This window comes from Ursus maritimus, unplaced genomic scaffold, assembly GCF_017311325.1.
Source record: "Ursus maritimus isolate PB19 unplaced genomic scaffold, ASM1731132v1 scaffold_36, whole genome shotgun sequence".
Lineage (NCBI taxonomy): Eukaryota > Metazoa > Chordata > Mammalia > Carnivora > Ursidae > Ursus > Ursus maritimus.
Window position 1 is genome coordinate 2284330 of NW_024426230.1, and position 6000 is coordinate 2290329.

Here is a 6000-nt window from a genome sequence, read left to right on the forward strand (position 1 = left end):
TTATTTTGGGTACAATTGTAAATAGGTTTTCTTAATTTCTCTTTCTGCTGCTTCATTATTAGTGTATAGAAATGCACTGGATTTCTGTATGTTCGTTTTGTGTCCTGTGACCTTACTGAATTCATCAATCAGTTCTAGTAGTTTCTTAGTTAAGTTTTTAGGGTTTTCTATACATAGTATCATGTCATCCGCAAATAGTGAAAATTTTACTTCTTCCTTACCAATTTGGATGCCTCTTATTCCTTTTTCTTGTCTGATTGCTGTGGCTAAGACTTCCTGTACTATGTTGAATAAAAGTGGTGAGAGTGGACATCCTTACCTTGCTCCTGACCTTAGGGGAAAAGCTTTCAGTTTTTGCCCATTGAGAATGCTGTTAGCTGTGGGTTTTTCATATACGGCCTTTATAATGTTGAGCTATGTTCCCTCCAAACGTACATTGTGGAGGGTTTTTATCATGAATGAATGTTGTACTTTGTCAAATGTTTTTTCTGCATTTATTGAAATGATCTTTTTTTTCATCCTTTCTCTTATTGGTATGACGTATCATGATTGATTTGCGAATATCGAATCCCCCTTGCAACCCAGGAATAAATCCCAGTTGATCGTGATGAATGATTTTTTTTAGTGTATTGTTGGATTCAGTTTGCTAATATTTTGTTGAGGACTTTTGCATCTCTGCTCATCAGAACTATTGGCCTATAGTTTTCTTTTTTTGTGGTGTCTTTGTCTGGTTTTCATATCAGGGCAATGCTCGCCTCATACAATGAATTTGGAAGCATTCCTTCCTCTTCTATTTTTTTTTTTAAGATTTTATTTACTTATTTGACAGATTGAGAGAGAGAGAACAAGCAAAGGGAGTGGGAGAGGAAGCAGGCTCCCCACTGAGCAGGGAGCCCAATGTGGGGCTTGATCCCAGGGCTCTGGGATCATGACCTGAGCCAAAGGTAGATGCTTAACTGACTGAGCCATCCAGGTGCCCCTATTTTTTTGGAATAGTTTGAAAAGAATAGATATTAACTCCTTTTTAAATGTTTGGTAGATTTCACCTGTGAAGCCATCTAGTCCTGGACTTCGTTTGTTGACAGTTTTTTGATGACTGATTCAATTTTATCGCTGGTAATCAGTCTGTTCAAATTTTCTATTTCTCTGATTCAGTTATGTTTCCAGGAATTTACCCATTTCTTCTAGGTTGTCCAAGTTGTTGGTATGTAATTCTTCATAATATTCTTTGATAATATTTTGTATTTCTGTGGTGTTGATTATTTCTCCTCTTTCATTTCTGAGTTTGAGTCCTCTTTTTATTTTTATGAGTCTAGCTACAGATTTATCAATTTTGTTGATCTTTTCAAAGAACCACCTCCTAGTTTCATTGCTCTATCCTTTTTTTAATTTAATTTTTACTTTCTATTTCATTTATTTCTGCTCTAATCTTTATTATTTCCTTCCTTCTTTCCTTCTATTCGTTTGGGGTTTTGTTCTTCTTTTTCTAGCTCTAGCTTTAGATGTAAGGGTTATTTGAGATTTTTCTTGCTTCTTGAAGTAGGCCTGTGTTGCTATAAATCTCCCTCTTAGAACTGCTTTTGCTACATCCCAACAATTTTGGACTGTTGTGGGCTTTGGGTTTGTTTGTCTTTTTAATATTTTATTTATTTATTTGTGAGAGAGAGAGAGAGAGCACAAGCAGGGGGAGCGGCAGGCAGAGGGAGAAGGTGGCAGAGGGAGAAGCAGGCTCCCCACTGAGCAAGGAGCCTGATATGTGGGACTTGATCCCGGGACTCTGGGATCATGACCTGAGCTGAAGGCAGATCCTTAACCAACTGAGCCACCCAGGCATCCCTGGACTGTTGTGTTTTAATTTTCATTTGTCTCTTTGTATTTTTTGATATCCTTTTTGATTTCTTGGTTGATCTATTCATTGTTTAGTAGCATGTTATTTAATCTCCATATATTTCTGATCTTTCCGGATTTTTTCTTGTGGTTGATTTCTAGTTTCGTAGTGTTGTGGTTAGAAAAGAAGCATGGTATGACTTCGATGCTTTTGAATTTGTTGAGGCTTGTTTTGTGGCCTAATATGTAATCTATTCTGGAGAATGTTCCATGTGCACTTGAAAGGAATGTATATTCTGCTGGTTTAGGATGGAATGTTCTTTTTTTTTTTTTTTAAAGATTTTATTTATTCATTTGACAGAGAGAGAGACAGCCAGCGAGAGAGGGAACACAAGCAGGGGGAGTGGGAGAGGAAGAAGCAGGCTCCCAGTGGAAGAGCCTGATGTGGGGCTCGATCCCAGAACTCCAGGATCACGCCCTGAGCCGAAGGCAGACGCTTAACGACTGAGCCACCCAGGTGCCCCAGGATGGAATGTTCTGAATATATCTGTTAAACCCATCTGGTCCATTGTGTCATTCAAAGCCACTGTCACTTTCTGTTTAGATGATCTGTCCATTGATATAAGTGAGGGTTAAAGTTTCCTACTATTATTGTATTACTATTTATTACTTCCTTTATGTTTGTTATTAACTGCTTTATGTATTTGGGTGCTCCCATGTTGGGTGCATAAATATTTACAATTGTTTTATCTTCTTGTTGGATTGTTCCCTTTATGATTATATAGTGTCCTCTTCCATTTTCTGTCATACCCCATATCCAATCCATCAGCAGAGCCCATCATTATTATTCCTTCAGAATCTATCCAGTATCTGACCAGTTTCTCTGCTTCCACCACTAACACTTTGGAACATCCTACTGTGATCTCTCACATCTCTTTCTGCTTCCTTCTGCATATTTTCTACCCCCACAATGGTCCACCTTCTGTCTATTCTCAAGACAGTAGAGGTCCTCTTAACGCATAAATCTCATCATGTCATTCCTCTGCTCAAAACCCTCCATTGGCTCTTGACTCATTCGGAGTAAAAGCCCAAATCCTCACAGTAGCCTCCACAGTCCTTGTGATGTGGCTCCTATCCTCCTCTCTAACCTCACCCTTATCATTCTGGCTCCAGGCTCCTTAATCCACCACATTTCTGCCTCAGGACCTTTGTACTTGCTGGTTTTTTTCTGTAAAATATTCTTCCTTCAGGTCGGTGCATTTTGCTTCCTCTCTTCAGAGAAGGCTTCCCTGAACACCCTACCTAGATAGCAGCCCTCGCTACTCTCCATTCTCCTATGCTGCCTCATTGTTCTCATAGCCCTGATCACCACTTCACATATTTCTGTCTACTTACTTATCGTCTCTCCTTCCCTACGCCATGAGAACAGGGACTTGTTCTTTGCTCTATCTCCAGTGCCTAGGGGAGGGCATGGCACATAGTAGGCCTGTCATAAATATTTGTTGAATGGAGGGATGAATGAACAAATTACTCTATTATCTCCTACACTAAGTTCTAAGTACCTTAAGGGTAGATGCCCCCACTTTACCATCTTTGTGCCCCAATGTGAACTGATAAACAGCACACTGACTGAAACAACTTGGACGTGTAGAAACTCGTTTAGCCAAGCACAGTGGGATAGGTACTAGAAACACTGGAATTCAAGAGAGCAGAGTTCCCAACCAGGCTGTCATTAGGGAAATTTGTGGTCTGGGAAAAACTGTCCTATGGGCCTCTGTCTTTTCTCATCTGTAAAAGCAAGTCCTGTGAAGCTTTCAAGGACTAGATTTTGAAATCTCGGTCAGCCTTGACTTTCTGTAGTTGTAAATTTGGGGTAATTGCATATTCATTTGACAAATGTTTACTGTGCTAGTTTCCAGGAACTAGTTGAAAAAGAAAAAGAAAAAAGATCTTAATCTCAAGAGCTCAGTAGACTGAAGGAACGAATTAAAATAGAGTCAGCTCCCCGGCAGTTAAGAGCTGCGTGTTAAAGAGGCAGAAGTGTGTCCTGGGATCAAGGCTGGGAAGGGCATTGGAGGCCAAACACCCGGCTGTGCAAAGGCAGGAGGCATGGGGACAAAGAGTTGTAAATGGCTTTTGTACGCGGAGAGGTACCTTGCTGAGGTCTGTTTCAGCGGGAAGAACGTTCACAACTGGCAAACAGCCAGAGGGGGCACGTCCACAGCCTATGTTGTTCACGTTTAGGAAATGACTGAGCATGCTTCCTGTGAGATCTGACTTCTTCCTCATCCATCCGTGGCGGCCAAGGCCACCTCACACCGTGTCTACCTGCCCAGCTGACGACAGGCCCCAGGCTGGGCACAGAGGCAGACCGATCTTCGGTACCTGGTGGGTTTCAGGGGGAAAGGGCAAGGTCTAACCTCAGGTCAGGTGCCCCGAATGGAGCAGGGCAGTTGCCCCCGGCATGACCCGAGCCTCTCTAGTGGTCGAAATGCCCTTGTTACCAAGCTTGCTGCGGGGCGAGGCCGGGACTGGCTCCTCGCTCATTGGTCGGCAGGGAAGTGCCACTTGCTCCTCGCTCATTGGTCGGCAGAGAAGTGCCACCGAGGAACCCTTGCTGTCAGAGGCGAGAACGAGAGCCCATTGGTCAGGACACCTCACAATGGCCCCCCCGCACCACGCGGGGGTTCTTCTGATTGGCTCGCTGCCTGCCTCGGGAGACCCCTGTTGCCTCGACCCCAGGCGGGCTACTTGGCGCCCTGGAACGGAGCGCTCCCAAGCCCACCCCTGTTCCCCATTGGCTGTTGTGGGGGTCGCCGCCATCTAATGACGAGGGAGGCGCCAAGCCCCGGAGCACGCGCCCCCTGCGGCGGGACCTAGTGCCGCGGGGACTGCAGGTGCCCAAGCGGAGTGCAAGGCCCGGGAGCCCGGCACCCCTGCAGACGACCCCCGTTCTCCCTCGGGACCGGGCCTGGGGCCCAGCCCGGGCCTGCCCTCGGGGAGCTTTGCACCTCCAGCCCGACCCGGAAGGCCCCAGTAAGTTCGAAGCAGCCACGCGGCGCGGGAACCCACTCCGAGCGGCGGAGAGGGGCGTCCCAACTGCTGTGTGTGCAGTCCGTGCCTCCGTTTACTTCTCGCCCTAATTGTTTACCCACACCTGAGTGTTATCCGTTCCTTTACCTGGCGTTCTGGGGCCACCCCGGCGGCCGCCGTTCCGAGCCCTTTGCCCCGACGGTGCTGGGAAGCCCCGTGCCACGAAGAATTCAGATTGAGATCCGAGCGGAGGAGCGCCCGGGACAGGGTGAAAGCCCGGCGGGACAATGTTCTACTATCCCAACGTGCTTCAGCGCCACACCGGCTGCTTCGCCACCATCTGGTAAGGGCCGGGCCGTGCGCGCCGGGAGGGGCACCCGGGGGCCCCAGCCTGACGCTCCCCCCTCAACCCACCCCCACCTCCACCCCCTCCAGGCTGGCAGCGACCCGCGGCAGCCGGTTGGTGAAACGCGAGTACCTGAAGGTGAACGTGGTGAAGACCTGGTAAGGCCGGGAAGGGGAGGAGCTGGAGGGGGTGGGCCAGGCCGTGGGGCTGGGGGTGGGCACAGTGGCGATCAGGGCGCCTTGTCCCCCCAGTGAGGAAATCCTCGATTACGTGCTGGTACGAGTTCAGCCCCCGCTGCCCGGCCTGCCCCGGCCCCGCTTCTCCCTCTATCTGTCAGCCCAGCTGCAGATCGGTGTGATCCGGGTCTACTCTCAACAATGCCAGTACCTCGTAGGTAAGGCGGGGAAGGCTCGGATATGGGCAGAGCCGCCTGGCCCGCGCGGAGGCGCGCTCTCGACTGTGCTCTCCCTGCCCGCAGAGGACATCCAGCACATCCTGGAGCGCCTGTACCGTGCCCAGCGGCAGATCCGCATTGATATGGTGGAGACGGAGCTGTGAGTGCTCCCCCCGCCTCGGGGGGGGGGCGTCCTCCCTGCTGGGTGTCAGCCCTCTGCCGCAGTACTTGGCAGCCCACATTCTCTCTGTCTCAGACCCAGCCTGCTGCTTCCTAACCGCCTGGCCATGATGGAGACCCTGGAAGATGCTCCAGACCCCTTTTTTGGGATGATGTCTGTGGCTCCCACACTTCCCAGCCCCTTCAGTATCCCTCAGGTAGGGCTCGTTCCCCACAGAGG